The sequence below is a fragment of the Balaenoptera ricei genome, chromosome 4 (genome assembly GCF_028023285.1).
Source record: "Balaenoptera ricei isolate mBalRic1 chromosome 4, mBalRic1.hap2, whole genome shotgun sequence".
NCBI lineage: Eukaryota > Metazoa > Chordata > Mammalia > Artiodactyla > Balaenopteridae > Balaenoptera > Balaenoptera ricei.
This window is the reverse complement of record NC_082642.1, coordinates 24,923,599-24,940,417: the sequence shown is the minus strand read 5'-3', so window position 1 is coordinate 24,940,417 and position 16,819 is coordinate 24,923,599. Positions and strand designations below refer to the sequence as shown.

The 16,819-nt window shown below is 39.3% G+C and overlaps 1 long non-coding RNA gene across 1 annotated transcript in view; it reads left to right on the top strand.

The window, feature by feature from the left end:
* LOC132365236 (uncharacterized) overlaps positions 1–13,879 on the top strand; it is a 120,488-nt gene extending 106,609 nt beyond the window's left edge. Inside the window, exon 4 of the long non-coding RNA XR_009503061.1 lies at positions 13,291–13,879. This is a non-coding gene — a long non-coding RNA (uncharacterized LOC132365236). The remainder of the gene's footprint in view (positions 1–13,290) is intronic.
* The last annotated feature ends 2,940 nt before the right edge of the window (positions 13,880–16,819 follow it).

Below are 16,819 nucleotides of genomic sequence, written 5' to 3'. Positions count from 1 at the left end.
TCTAAGAGTTTGGTAGTGTCTGGCCTTACATTTAAGTCTTTAATCCATTTTGAGTTTATTTTTGTGTATGGTGTTAGGGAGTGTTCTAATTTCATTCTTTTACATGTACCTGTCCAGTTTTCCCAGCACAACTTATTGAAGAGGCTGTGTTTTCTCCACTGTATATGCTTGCCTCCTTTATCAAAGATAAGGTGACCATATGTGCGTGGGATTATATCTGGGCTTTCTATCTTGTTCCATTGATCTATGTTTCTGTTTTTGTGCCAGTACCATACTGTCTTGATTACTGTAACTTTGTAGTATAGTCTGAAGTCAGGGAGCCTGATTCCTCCAGCTCCATTTTTTGTTCTCAAGATTACTTTGGCTATTCAGGGTCTTTTGTGTTTCCATACAAATTGTGAAATCTTTTGTTCTAGTTGTGTGAAAAATGCCAGTGGTAGTTTGATAGGGATTGCATTGAATCTGTAGATTGCTTTGGGTAGTAGAGTCATTTTCACAATGTTGATTCTTCCAATCCAAGAACATGGTATATCTCTCCATTAATTTGTTTCATCTTTAATTTCTTTCATCAGTGTCTTATAATTTTCTGCATACAGGTCTTTTGTCTCCTTAGGTAGGTTTATTCCTAGATATTTTACTGTATTTGTTGCAATGGTAAATGGGAGTATTTTCTTAATTTCACTTTCAGATTTTTCATCATTAGTGTATAGGAATGCAAGAATTTTCTGTGCATTAATTTTGTATCCTGGTGCTTTACCAAATTCATTGATTAGCTCTAGTAGTTTTCTGGTAGCATCTTTAGGATTCTCTATGTATAGTATCATGTCCTCTGCAAACAGTGACAGCTTTATTTCTTATTTTCTGATTTGGATTCCTTTTATTTCTTTTTCTTCTCTGATTGCTGTGGCTAAAACTTCCAAAGCTATGTTGAATAATAGTGGTGAGAGTGGGCAACCTTGTCTTGTTCCTGATCTTAGTGGAAATGGTTTCAGTTTTTCACCATTGAGGACAATGTTGGCTGTGGATTTGTCATATATGGCCTTTATTATGTTGAGGAGTTCCCTCTATGCCTACTTTCTGCAGGGCTTTTATCATAAATGGGTGTTGAATTTTGTTGATAGCTTTCTCTGCATCTATTGAGATGATCATATGGTTTTTCTCCTTCAATTTGTTAATATGGTATATCACGTTGATTGATTTGCATATATTGAAGAATCCTTGCATTCTTGGAATAAACCCCACGTGATCATGGTGTATGATCCTTTTAATGTGCTGTTGGATACTGTTTGCTAGTATTTTGTTGAGGATTTTTGCATCTATGTTCATCAGTAATATTGTTCTGTAGTTTTCTTTCTTTGTGACATCTTTGTCTGGTTTTGGTATCAGGGTGATGGTGGTCTCGTAGAATGAGTTTGGGAGTGTTCCTCCCTCTGCTATATTTTGGAAGAGTTTGAGAAGGATAGGTGTTATCTCTTCTCTAAATGTTTGATAGAATTCGCCTGTGAAGCCATCTGGTCCTGGGCTTTTGTTTGTTGGAAGATTTTTAATCACAGTTTCAATTTCAGTGCTTGTGATTGATCTGTTCACATTTTCTATTTCTTCCTGGTTCTGTCTCTGCTCGTTGTGCATTTATAAGAATTTGTTCATTTCTTCCAGGTTGTCCATTTTGTTGACATAGAGTTGCTTGTAGTAATCTCTCATGATCATTTGTATTTCTGCAGTGTCAGTGGTTACTTCTCCTTTTTCATTTCTAATTCTATTGATTTGAGTCTTTTCCCTTTTTTTCTTGATGAGTCTGGCTAATGGTTTATCAATTTTGTTTATCTTCTCAAAGAACCAGCTTTTAGTTTTATTGATCTTTGCTATTGTTTCCTTCATTTCTTTTTCATTTATTTCTGATCTGTTCTTTATGATTTCTTTCCTTCTGCTAACTTTGGGGGGTTTTTTTGTTTGTTTTTCTTTCTCTAATTGCTTTAGGTGCAAAGTTATGTTTTTCATTTGAGATGTTTCCTGTTTCTTGAGGTAGGCTTGTATTGCTATAAACTTCCCTCTTAGGACTGTCTTTGCTGCATCCCATAGGTTTTGGGTCGTCGTGTCTCCATTGTCAATTGTTTCTAGGTATTTTTTGATTTCCCTTTTGATTTCTTCAGTGGTCACTTTGTTATTAAGTCGTGTATTGTTTAGCCTCCATGTGTTTGTATTTTTTACAGATCTTTTCCTGTAATTGATATCTAATCTCATAGCGTTGTGGTCAGAAAAGATACTTGATACGATTTCAATTTTGTTAAATTTACCAAGGCTTGATTTGTGACCCAACATATGATCTATCCTGGAGAATGTTCCGTGAGCACTTGAGAAAAATTTGTATTCTGTTATTTTTGGGTGGAATGTCCTATAAATATCAATTAAGTCCATCTTTTTTAATGTATCATTTATAGCTTGTGTTTCCGTATTTATTTTCGTTTTGGATGATCTGTCCATTGGTGAAAGTGGGATGTTAAAAATCCCCTACTATGATTGTGTTGCTGTCGATTTCCCCTTTTATGGCTGTTAGTATTTGCCTTATGTATTGAGGTGCTCCTATGTTGGGTGCATAAATATTTACAATTCTTATATCTTCTTCTTGGATCGATCTGTTGATCATTATATAGTGTCCTTCTTTGTCTCTTGTAATAGTCTTTATTTTAAAGTCTATTTTGTCTGATATGAGAATTGCTACTCCAGCTTTCTTTTGATTTCCATTTTCATGGAATATATTTTTCCATCCCCTCACTTTCAGTCTGTATGTGTCCCTAGGTCTGAAGTGGGTCTCTTGTAGACAGCATATATATGGGTCTTGTTTTTGTATCCATTCAGCCAGTCTCTGTCTTTTGGTGGGAGCACTTAATCCATTTACATTTAAGTTAATTATCAATATGTATGTTCCTATTCTCATTTTCTTAAATGTTTTGGGTTTGTTATTGTAGGTCTTTTCCTTCTCTTGTGCTTCTTGCCTAGAGAAGTTCCTTTAGCATTAGTTGTAAAGCTGGTTTGGTGGTGCTGAACTCTCTCAGCTTTTGCTTGTCTGTAAAGGTTTTAATTTCTCCATCAAATCTGAATGAGATCCTTGCTGGGTAGAGTAATCTTGGTTGTAGGTTTTTCTCCTTCATCACTTTAAGTATGTCCTGCCACTCCCTTCTGGCTTGCAGAGTTTCTGCTGAAAGATCAGCTGTTAACCTTATGGGGATTCCCTTGTGTGTTATTTGTTGTTTTTTCCTTGCTGCTTTTAATATGTTTTCTTTATATTTAATTTTTGATAGTTTGATTAATATGTGTCTTGGTGTGTTTCTCCTTGGATTTATCCTGTATGGGACTCTCTGTGCTTCCTGGACTTAATTAACTATTTCCTTTCCCTTATTAGGGAAGTTTTCAACGATAATCTCTTCAAATATTTTCTCAGTCCCTTTCTTTTTTTCTCCTTCTTCTGGGACCCCTATAATTCGAATGTTGGTGCGTTTATTGTTGTCCCAGAAGTCTCTGAGACTGTCCTCAGTTCTTTTCATTCTTTTCTCTTTATCCTGCTCTGCAGTAGTTATTTCCACCATTTTATCTTCCAGGTCACTTATCTGTTCTTCTGCCTCAGTTATTCTGCTATTGATCCCATCTAGAGTATTTTAACTTTCATTTATTTTGTTTTTCATCGTTGCTCGGTTCCTCTTTAGTTCTTCTATGTCCTTGTTAAATGTTTCTTGCATTTTGTCTATTCTATTTCCAAGATTTTGGATCATCCTTACTATCATTATTCTGAATTCTTTTTCAGGTAGTCTGCCTATTTCCTCTTCATTTGTTAGGTCTGGTGTGTTTTTACCTTGCTCCTTCATCTGCTGTGTGTTTTTCTGTCTTCTCATTTTGCTTATCTTATTGTGTTTGGGGTCTCCTTTTTGCAGGCTGCAGGTTCTAGTTCCCGTTGTTTTTGGTGTCTGTCCCCAGTGGCTAAGGTTGGTTCAGTGGGTTGTGTAGGCTTTCTGGTGGAGGGGACTTGTGCCTGTGTTCTGGTGGATGAGGCTGGATCTTGTCTTTCTGGTGGGCAGGTCCACGTCTTGTGGTGTGTTTTGGGGTGTCTATGGCCTTATTATGATTTTAGGCAGCCTCTCTGCTGAAGGATGGGGCTGTGTTCCTGTCTTGGTAGTTGTTTTGCATAGGGTGTCCAGCACTGTAGCTTGCTGGTCGTTGAGTGAAGCTGGGTCTTGGTGTTGAGATGGAGATCTCTGGGAGATTTTCACCATTTGGTATTATGTGTAGCTGGGAAGTCTCTTGTGGACCAGTGTCCTGAAGTTGTGTCTCCCACCTAAGAGGCACAGCCATGATACCTGGCTGGAGCACCAAGAGCCTTTCATCCACACAGCTCAGAATAAAAGGGAGAAAAAATAGAAAGAAAGAAAGAAAGAAAGAGGATAAAACAAAATAAAGTAAGATAAAATAAAATAAAATAAAGTTATTAAAATAAAAAATAATTATTAAGAAAAAAAAATTTTTAAGTTAAAAAAAACCCAAAAAACAACAAACAAAAACGGACTAACTGAACCCTAGCACAAATGGTGATAGCAAAGCTATACAGACAAAGTCTCACCCAGAAGCATACACATACACACTCACAAAAAGAAGAAAAGGGGAAAAAATAATATATCTTGCTCCCAAAGTCCACCTCCTCAATATGGGATGATTCGTTGTCTATTCAGTTATTCCACAGATGCAGGTACATCAAGTTGTGTGTGGAGCTTTAATCCGCTCCTTCTGAGGTTGCTGGGAGAAATTTCCCTTTCTCTTCTTTGTTCGCACAACTCGGGTTTCAGCTTTGGATTTGGATCCACCTCTGCGTGTAGGTCGCCTGGCGACGTCTTTTCTTTGCTCAGACAGGGCGGGGTTAAAGGAGCAGCTGATTCGGGGGTTCTGGCTCCCTCAGGCCGGGGGGACGGAGGCGTACGTATGCTGGGTGAGCCTGCGGCGGCGGCAGAGGCCAGTCTGACGTTGCCACAGCCTGAGGTGTGCCGTGCGTTCTACTGGGGAAGTTGTCCCTGGATCACGGGACCCTGGCGGTGGCGGGTTGCACAGGCTCCCGGGAGGGGCGGTGTGGAGAGTGACCTGTGCTCGCACCTAGGCTTCTTGGTGGTGGCAGCAGCAGCCTTAGCATCTCATGCCCGTCTCTGGGGTCAGTGCTGATAGCCGCGGCTCGCGCCCATCTCTGGAGCTCGTTTAAGCAGCGCTCTGAATCCCCTCTCCTCTCACACTATGAAACAAAGAGGCAAGAAAAAGTCTCTTGCCTGTTTGGCAGCTCCAGACCTTTTCCCGGACTCCCTCCCGGCTAGCTGTGGTGCACTAACCCCTTCAGGCTGTGTTCACCCCGCCAACCCCAGTCCTCTGCCTGCAATCTGACCGAAGCCCGAGCCTCAGCTCCCAGCCCCCGCCCACCCCGGCGGATGAGCAGACAAGCCTCTCTGGCTGGTGAGTGCTGGTCGGCACCGATCCTCTGTGCAGGAATCTCTCCGCTTTGCCCTCCGCACCCCTGTGGCTGTGCTGTCCTCTGTGGCTCCGAAGCTCCCCCCTCTGCCACCCGCAGTCTCCGCCCTCAATGGGGCTTCCTAGTGTGTGGAAACCTTTCCTCCTTCACAGCTCCCTCCCAGTGGTGCAGGTTCCATCCCTATTCTTTTGTCTCTATTATTTCTTTTTTCTTTTGCCCTATCCAGGTACGAGGGGAGTTTCTTGCCTTTTGGGAGGTCTGACGTCTTCTGCCAGCATTCAGTAGGTGTTCTATAGGAGCAGTTCCACATGTAGATGTATTTCTGATATATCTGTGGGGAGGAAGGTGGTCTCCACGTCTTACTCTTCCGCCATCTTCTCCTCTCTCCCCGATAGTGCCTAAATGGTATTTTTAAGACTATCTTCCAAATGTTTATTTCTAAAATATAGAAATACAATTGATTTTTATATATTGATCTTGTTTTCTTTCTGTGACTTTGTTAATTCATTTATTAGTTCTACTAGTTTTTTAGTAGAGTATTTAAAACATTTCTTACATATAGTCTGTTGACTGTGAGTAATGACAGTTTTACTTCTTCCTTCTAAACTTCATGCTTTTTTACTTATTTTCTTGCTTTAAACCACGACTAAGACGTTAAGGACAATGTTTAGTACAAGTTGCGAGAGCAGACATCTTTGCCTTGCTCCCAATCTTGGGATGGAAGTGTTCAGTATTTCAGTATTTTTTTTTTTTTTTTTTTTTTTTTTTTTTTTTTTTTTTTTTTTTTTTTTAAATGTGTAGTGATAGCAAGTTTTTTAAATTTATTTTATTTATTTATTTATTTATTTGGCTGTGTTGGGTCTTCATTTCTGTGCGAGGGTTTTTTTCTCTAGTTGTGGCGAGCGGGGGCCACTCTTCATCACGGTGCGCGGGCCTCTCACTATCGCGGCCTCTCCCGTTGCGGAGCACAGGCTCCAGACACGCAGGCTCAGCAGTTGTGGCTCACGGGCCTAGTCGCTCCGCGGCATGTGGGATCCTCCCAGACCAGGGCTCGAACCCGTGTCCCCTGCACCGGCAGGCAGACTCTCAACCACTGCGCCACCAGGGAAGCCCCAGTATTTCAGTATTAGGGAAAACATTAGTTACACATTTTTGTTGACAGCTTTTATTGGATGGGGGAAACTCATTTCTATTCCTGCTTTGACAAGAGTTTTTCTAAACAACTTTACTGAAATATAGTTGGTATACAAAAAACCACATGTTTAATGTATAAAATTTGATGAATTTGAACATATGCATACACCTGTGAAACCACAATCAAGGTAATAAACATATCCATCACCTCCAAAAGTTATCGTGCACATACACTGAATTTTGTTGAATGCCTTTTCTGTGCCTATTGAAAAAAATCTCTAGCAAAAGGCAATGAATTTTGTGGACCAACACTGATTCAATTCCTGAAGTAAGGTGAAAGACCCAACTTCTTTGTGCATTTTCCTGCCTGAACAACAGTAAGATTTTATAAACTAATAAAGAAGAGAAAATGGTCGTTGGGGTGGCAACCAGCAGTCATGGTTATAAGAAGCCCTCTCAACTCAATTTCTGAAGCATATATTACCAGTAAATTAATAGAATGTCCGGCTACCTTTGACATCTCGTTTCACCTACCCGTCCTGCTCATGGCAGTCTAACTTGTCTTCTTAAATACAGATCTGACCATGCTACAGCTTTGCTCAAAATTTTTTGCTGGCTACCTATCACTACAAAACAAGTTCTGGGACTTCCCTGGTGGAACAGTGGATAAGAATCCACCTGCTAATGCAGGGACATAGGTTCAAGCCCTGGGCCGGGGAGATCCCACATGCCGCGGAGCAACTAAGCCCGTGCTCCACAACTACTGAGTCTGCACTCTAGAGCCTGTGAGCCACAACTACTGAGCCTGCGTGCTGCAACTACTAAAGTCTGCACGCCTAGAGCCCGTGCTCCACAACAAGAGAAGCTACCATAATGAGAAGCCCGCACACCGCAATGAAGAGTAGTCCCCACTCACTGCAACTAGAGGAAGCCCATGCACAGCAATAAAGACCCAACACAGCCATAAATAAATAAATAAATAAATAAGCTTATTTAAAAAAAAAAAAACAAGTTCTGTAGCATGACATCCAAAGCCTTTCTAGATTTGGCTCCATGTTGTCTTTTCAGCAGTATCTTTCAGTGCACCTCTTTCTACCTTTGTCACACATCTGCCCTTCCTCTGACATGCTGTGCATCCCTGTGTCTGTTATTGCCAGTAATACCTCCACATTATCACTCCACAATCCACGCATCTTTCAAAATCCAGCTCAAATGCCACCTCTTCCATGATACCAGCCACAATTGTTCCCGTTGCAATTGATCTCTATTATCTCTGTGCTCTCTGTTATATCTATAATGCTCTCTTGTTGGATATTTAGTGGCAAATGTGTTTAGATTATGTTTTCCTCAACTGTGTATCACAACATTGTCTCACATAGGGGTTGCAGATAGACAGCTCAGAAGCCACAAGTCCCCATTTGTGAGCCCATGGAAAATATTACTAAATGATTACAGCATGATTTTCCACTAAACCTAAGTGCGCTTCAAGGCACCTCATGACATTATTTTTTTTTCAAGTATACAATATTGTTAACTGTAATCACCATGCTGTACATTAACCCCCCAGAACTTATTTACCATGTAACTGAAAGTTTACACCCTTTGACCAATATACCCCCATCTCCCCCACCCCCAGCTCCCGGCAACCATCAATCTACTTTTTCTATGAGTTCAGCGTTTTTAGATTCCACATATAGGTGGATCATACCGTTTTTGTTTTTCTCTGTTAGGCTTATTTTATTTAGCATAATGCTCTCAAATGTTATTCACGTTACAGCAAACATCAGGATTTCCTTCTTTTATGACTGAATAATATTCCATTGCATATATATGTACACACAGAACATTTTCTTTATGCATCTATCTATCCATTGACAGACACTTAGGTAGTTTCCATTTCTTGGCTATAATTAATGCTGCAATGAACATAGGATTGAAGATATCCCTTCAAGACAGTGATTTCTTTTCCTTCCAATATATACCCAGAAGTCGGATTTCTGGATCATACAGTAGTTATATTTTTAATTTTTTGAGGAAACTTCATACTTTTTTTGTAGTAACTGTACCAGTTTACATCCTTACAAGCAGTGCACAGTGATTTCTCCTCATTCTCAACAGCACTTGTTATCTCTTGGCTTTTTGATGATAACCAATCTAACATTTGTGAGGTGATATCTCTTTGTGGTTTTGATTACATTTCCCTGTGATTAGTGATGTTGAGTACATTTTTATACACCTGCTAGCCGTTAGTGTGTCTTGTTTGGAAAAATGTCTATTCAAGTCTTTGTCCATTTTAAAATCAGATTATTTGTCTCATTGGTATTGAATTGTATGTGTTCTTCATATAATTAGGATATTAACCCTTTCTCAGATATGTGGCTTACAAATATTTTCTCCCATTCTGTAGGTTGCCCTTTCAATTTGTTGATTGTTTCCTTTGCTGTGCAGAAGCTTTTTATAGTTTGATGTAGTCCCACTTGTTGTTTATTGCTTTTGTTGCTTGTGGTTTATGTGTCATATACAAAAAATCATTGCCAGGGCCAATGCCAAGGAGGCTTTTCTTATGTTTTCTTCCAGGAGTTTTATGGTTTCAGGTCTTAATGTAAGTTTTTAATCAATTTTGAATTAGTTTTTCTGAGTTGTGTAAGATACAAATCCAAATTCATTCTTCTCCATATGAATATAATTTCCCCATTGAATATTCTTGGCTTGTCAAATATTAGTTGATGGTATATGTGTGGGTTTACTTCTAGACTCTTGATTCTGTTCGAGTGGTCTGGGTGCCTGTTTTTATGCCACTACCTTACTGTTTTTATTACCATAGTTTTGTAATATAGTTTGAAACAGAAAGTGTAATGCCTTCAGCTGTGTTCTTCTTTCTCATGATTGTTTTGGCTATTGGGGGACTTTTGTGGTTCCACACAACTTTTAGGATTGCTGTATCTATTTCTGTGAAAAATGCCATTGGAATTTTGATAGGAATTGCATTGAATCTATAGATGTCTTTGGGTAGTGTGGACATTTTATTAATAATAATATTTAATAATATTATTATTCTGATGTATGGGCATAGGGTATTTTTCCATTTACTTGCCTCTTCATCAATTCTTTCATCAGTGTGTTATAACTTTAAGAGTACAGAGTTTTCACCTCCTTGGTTAAATTTATTCTTAAGTATTTTATTGTTAGATGCTCTTGGAAATGTGATTTTCCTTATTTCTCTTTCAGATAGTTCTTTGTTAGTGTATAGAAATGGAACTGTCTTCTGTATGTTGATTTTGTATCCTGTAACTTTACTAGATTCATTTATTCGTTCTAATAGTTTCTTGGTGAAGTCTTAAGGGTTTTCTATATATAAGATTAGGGATATTATTAATTTATTATTAATAACTGCTCCAGGCAGTTATTACCAGTTGATTAAATGAAATCTGCATTCCATCTTTAGCTAAATTTGTTTTCTTCTTCATAACAAAAGCTTAATGCTTTGGTTAGTTGAAGTGAATTTCACCACATAGACTCCACGGGTGGTTTCCACCAAGGACTAAATTTATTTGGTAGAGGATAGAAAGTTAGAGGATTATAATGCTATAGCATTATAGCATGTGGCAGAGCTGGCCACATGGAAGAAATCTATTAACAACAGCAACAAGCTTTTGCTGAAGAGAGGCCAGGCTGTCAGACCAATTTTATTTTCTTCCCAAGAAACCCATCGGAGACCTTTTTATTTTCTTGGTTTAGAATCTAAGAATCAAATAAAGGACTACATCAACTCTGTGTAAGGCCATACTCTGGGAATCTCATGGGCCAAGGTGAGGAGTGAGAGTGTTTCTGAATGTCACAATCCATTTCATTACTATGGGGCTAACCTTCATCAAACATGGCTATAAGTTTCACCCCTGGGAACAGCAGGTGTCTACAACAAATTGAACTCTTTAAACCATACAGACTGATTAACGTTCAAAAGTCAGTTTGGGAAATGACAGAGTCATCAGGGGTTTCTTTGAAGATAAGGTCAGTCTCAAATGTTTGTCTATTTCTTTGAAACCATTCTAAGGCTATACTGTCCAATACAATGACCATTAGCCACATTTGGTTATTTAAAGTTAAATTAATTAAACTTAAATAAAATTAAAACTTCAGTTCCTCAGTTACACTAGCCACATTTTAAGTGCTCAACTAGCCACACGTGGCTTGCAGCTACCACATTGGACAGAACAGATAAAGAACATTTCTACCACCACAGAAAGTTCTAGTGGACAGCACTGTTTTAAGGCCTCCTGTAACAGACCTGAACTCCTCTGCAAAAGTTTTTGCTTGCATGCACCAGTTATATTCTTTAGTATTACCATTATTTATATCATGTAACTATTTTATTTATGTTTCTTTCACCCAAATAAATGCTTTTCTCTTCAGAGGCCTTTCTGTTTAATGTCTCACTTGAGAAAACTATCAAGGAAGTTTTATTCCCTAGAGTTAGAGACCTGTGTGGTAAGCGAGATTCTATTATTTATTTTCCGTTGTTTCGTTATGGTGGTTAATATCTTCCCTGCTTCCTCTGAATTCTTTTTTGTGACCTGCTAAGTTGGCTATGTCCTGCATGGTTGTTTGAATTTAAATTACCTACCATTTTGCCTTTCTAAGGAAGATGTAGTGAATTCAGTCATTAAAGGAAGGGACTTTAGGGAAATAATGTTCCATATGGCTCCTATATATTCTGAGATATTTTTATCCTTGCCTCTTCTACCACGTTAAATCAAAGCTATTGTACATAGGGAGGTGTATTGAAAATAGACCACGTGATACAATGTGGCTAAAGCTTCCACATTAGTTTTAAATGGGGTTCATTTGAAATGACTTTAATCTTGGTTATGGTGGCTATTCAATATAATGTTCATTCTTTGTTACAACTCAAAGCCATATGCTTACTTTATTTATTCCTATGAAGATAAGATTAAATGTTTTTTAAAATTTTAAGTAAGGTGAAATATGAAGAAACAGAAATAAGATGTACTGTAGTATAAGAGACAAAATCTAATCATTTCTATCCCTATGGTTCACAGATTATCATTTTTCCTTGTAATTTCCTACTAAAGCACCTCTTTGAATAAGGTCTGGACTGGCTACTAAGTATTCATGTATTCTCTTTATCCACATGATGCTGAGGCTAAAGACTTGGTATATATTTGGAAAAAATGAACCCAAACTTCCCTTTTCCAGCTTCATTGTTGTCACGACAAGCCATCTTCAGAGACAGCTGTAGTGGGGGGTTAATTACATCCCACTAGGGTTTGAATCCTAGCTCCACCCCTGCTGACTGTGCACCATAAAAATTACTCTATATTGTTTCAGCTTCATCTTGGAGATGAGTTTGATTTCCAAACTACATCATTGGATTTTCCTGAGGTTTAATAAAAGTCCTTAAAACAGTGCCTTTACCTTTCACTCGGGTTCCAAGCCTAAAAAAATTAATTTTCTATGACTTTAAACCTTAAAAATGCAATTGCTATGGTCTGACTGGTTTTGTATCCCCCCTCAAATTCATAGAGCCCTTATGAATGAGATTAATTCCCTTATAAAAGAGACCCCAGAGAGAGCTCCCTTGCCCCTTCCACCATGTAAGGACATAACCAGAAGTCTGCCGCCCATAAGTGGACCTTCATTAGAACTCGACTATGCTAGCACTGTGGACTTCCAGCCTTCAGAACTGTGAGAAATAAATTTCAGTAGTTTATAAGCTGCCAGTCTTAAAGCAGCCAGAACACACTAAGACAACAATTTATGTCCAGTGAAATGCACAGGTCTTAAGTATACAGTTTGATGAGTTTTGACAAATATATACACCATATAACCCATTATCAAGGCATAAGAGATTTCTATCTCCCTATTAAGTTTCCATAGCCCCTTCCCAATCAATCCCTGCCCCCCACACCCAACACACATGAGGTAATCACTATTTTGATCTTATCAGCACAGCTTTTGTCTGTTCTAGAATTTCATCTCAATGGAATCAAAGAGTATGTATCCTTTTGTATCAGGCTTTTCTCATTTTCTATGAATTTTAATGAAATATTTCATATTCTTCTGTGATATCCCTTTCATCTACATTTTATATGGACAACCTGTCTTTAACACATTTAAAAATCACTGGTAGGGAGTTTTAATTTTTAAAGTCCAAGAGCATGACTTGGTGATTTGGAAATGGCCTTGTAATTCCTAGCTACCTGACCAAGGGAGTTTTGGCAAGTTACTTAAACTCTCTGAACCTCACTTATCACTTTAATGTGACTTCTGTAATACTTACCTCCCATGAATTTTTATTAGGATAAAATGAAATAATGAATGTAGAGTACCCACCACTTGTGGGTACTAAAAAATTGCCCAGTTCCCTCCCCTTTTAGGCCAGTTAAGTCTCACAGCAATAACCAACCAGTCATTTCGGCCATTTATATGACTAATCAGGTACCCATCAATTACATTGGATATGTTACTCTGCTTTAATTACTAAGTAGGCTCAAATCAAGGTTGTTTCCTTATATAATTACAACCCTTATTTTTATTTACCCCTTTATAATTTACAGATCATTGTTTCCATATGTTAGCTCATTTAATCTTTGTTGCATCTGTTATGAAAAATAACTGATATTGTTTTTACTTTACAGATAAGGAAACCAAGACTCAACGTGGTTAAGTAACTTGTCCAGAATCATCCAAACAGTTCGTGGGCTTTAACACCAGTCTCTGGGTACTAAAGCTTATGCTTTTCATGGAGCAATGCTGTGTCCCCTGGGGTGAAGACAAGAGTGACCCAAGACCCTCAAGTCTAACTGCCATCACGTTGCACTCAGGAGAATTTCCAGAGCAACTTGGGTACCCAGGAGCTGGCCAGGCAGATGTGGGCATTTTCTAAAGCTCTCCATGTGTCTTCTGCCTTCAGCACAGGTGGTGCTTGGCTGTGAATCAACTATGGTCCAATTGTTTCTTTGTTTGTTTATTCATTCATCAACAGGTGTATGTTATTCTGACCATTTATGTGACTATTATATGCCAGAAACTATTCTGGGCACTAGAAGTTCAGCCATATGCAAAATAGACTAAAAAATATAACCTTGCTCTAATGGAACTTACATTCTAAATGGGGAACATGGGCAGTAAGTGAATGAACAAACATGTCTGTTTATTTACTTATTTAATGTTGAGGAGTAATAAGGTCTTTGAAGAAAAATAAAATAGGGAAGAGGAACCTGGAGGGCATGGTATTTGTTGTTCTAAATAGGGTGGTGAGGGAACTCCTTGTTGATAAGGTGAAGGAGGTGGGAAATGAGCCACACAGATATGGGGTGGGGTTGGAGTTTGGGGTGTTCCTGGAAAAGGGAAGAGCAAGTCCAATATCACCATGGCAGGAGGGTACTTGGTATCTTCTAGGAACAGTCAGGAAGCCAGTGAGCCTGGAGCAGAGTGAGCCAGGGGCAGAGGGGTAAGAGAGGAGTAATAGGGCATCAATCATGATGGGCCTTATTTGACATTTTAAGGATTGGGGCATTTATTCTGAATGAGATGCAAAGCCAGTAGATGATTCCAAGCTGAGGAAGCACATGATTTGACTTATATTCTTAAAGGATTATTCTGGTTCCTGGGGTGAGAACATACCACAGGAAGGAAAGGATGGAGGCAGGCAGACCTGTTAGGAGGCTGTGGCAACAATCTAGACGAGAGATGATGTTGGCTTGGATGGAATTAGCAGTGGTGGAGGTCATGAGAATGGTTAGATTCTGGATATGACTTGAGGCTAGAGCCATCAGGATTTGCTGATGGGTTGGCTGTGGTTTGTGAAAGTGAGGTCAAGGTGATGTCAAAGTTTTTGTCCTGAGCCGTTGGAAGGGTAGAATTTCTATCACCTAAGGTGGAGAAGGCAGAGAAAGGAACAGGTTTGGGGAGAGATATCAGAAGTCTGTTTTTTGGAGAAGTTGAACTTGAGATGCCTGTTAGACATCAAGTGGAGTTGCTGGGTAGCAGATGGATATGAGTCTAGAGTGTAGGGGCAAGATCTGGGCTGAAGATACAAATTTGGGACTTGTGAGAAAAGATTCAAAGCTAGAGGCTAGATGAGTAACTGGAGGGTGTGGGAGTGTAGACAGAAAAAAGAAGTTCAGTTTGAATCTCCTTGTAACTTTGATGAAAATGTGAGTTAAAATGAAAACTGTCTCTCAATTACAGAAAGATTATTGGAAAGGTTTTATCCCTTATTACTATTTAATATTTTCATGACATTTCTCACTTATTCCTCACCCACCCTTTTCCTTACTAAAGAGGTTCTTACTAATTTTATCTTAATGAAAACCAGCCCTGCAGGCCACTTGTTCTGGTTCCCTCTCAGATTAATGGGCCCTGAAGTTACTATTGGTCTCTTTTTGAAACTGCTCTCCACTCTTTTCAATTCTTTGGAAATTAAAGGAAGCCAAGGAGGCACAAAAATAACTACTATATTTTCTGTGGGCTCAAGGGCCTTATCAATGTGAGGAACAGAGTTTTAGTTTTAAAAACATTGTCTTCCTGTGAGAAATAAAGATAGGAAACGTTCCAGCTGTTTTGTTTTCATCCGTGACCTTGAGAATTGCCTTCGTTTTCCAAATGGAGGGAAAAAATCTTATTTCATTGAAATGTGGATGGGCAGAAATAACCCTTTCACTACTCTGGATGTTATCATATAATTTTTAGATTGTTTGCAAAAGTCACTCTGAGAGTAATCTAAAGATGAAACGAAAGATAAAATATCAGGAAAGATTTTGTTACAGTTCCTATGGCTGCAAAACAAATTACCCTAAAACTGAGTGGAATAAAGCAGACATTTATTATGCTCTCAAATTCTGTGGGTAACAAATTTGGACAGGGCACAGCAGGGCTGGCTTCCTCCTCCCTGATGCCTGGGGCATCAGGTAGAAGATGTGAAGCTGGGAGCAGGAATCATCTGAAGGCTCGTGCACTCAACTAGCAGCTGGTACTAGGTGCCACTTGGGGCCACAGTTTCTCTCCATTCGGGCTTCTCCATGTGGTCTCTCTGCATGGACTAGTTTGGACTTATTTGCAGCATGGTGGCTGGGTTCCAAGGGTGAGTGTCCTGAAATAGAGAGCCAGGTGGACGCTGTCTCCTTTTTCTGGCTTACCCTCAGAAGTCACACGCTTCACTTCTGCCATAGTCTCTTTGTAGGGGCAGTCTCAAGCTCACCCAGGTTCAGATCAAGGAATACAGGTCCTGCCTCTCAGTGGGGAGAGTGTCAATCACATTGCAAGAGGAGCATATGGAATAGGATATATAAATTGGTGCATCCATCTTTGAGAAAATACAATCTGCTAAAGATTTAGTGACTATCAGGAACATAAGCTGTTAAATTCAAAGAGTTTTTGAGGAGGGAAGTAGAGAAGAGATAAACACCTCTGAGAAGAGATTGAAGGTTGAGGTAAGAACTTCCGTCACTAATTTTAGGAATGCTTTTTTTTTCCTTCCTACTTTGCAGACCATGAAAATGTTGCTTCAGGAAAAGGTCTGTATCTGTATCTCAGGTTCACAGTCTCATTAAGGCAGTATTTGCACAGTTTGCTGGATGACTTCTCAGAAGGGCACAAGGAAGTGACATATGGTGAAGATGCAAACAATTACTGAAAGCCCTTGGGAGTTTGCAGACATCACCCATATAAGAGAGAAGCTTTCCTATGAAGCTGTTCCCCTCCCTGACAAGAGGCCAGTGAATTCCCTGACCCACTCTGTTCTTAACTTCCACCAATTCCCTCCAGAAATGTGCAGAAAGAATCAGGCCAAATCATACCCTTTACCTCTGAAGATTTAGATCTGGGGGAAAGCTCTTCTTTCCCCACATACTAAGTCAGCACCATGGACCAATTTTTAGAAGAAATTATTTGTCCAGGTTAGAGGGTAGATTAGAAAGATTCACAACCTCTAGATAAAGACTGGGAGGGAAAGGAAAGAAATCCTTGGTGTTATGGAAGCTCATGGTAAAGCGAATGCAAATATGTGGGCAAATTTGGCGAGTTATTTGGGATGATTTCAGATTTCCAAGCAGTGCGTATGCTATGGGGACAAACATCAGGGTGACGTTTTCTGGCTTTGCCCATACATGGTCCAATCAGAGGAAGTTCTAGGCTCCCCATCAGCACTCATGAGCAAGGTGACAA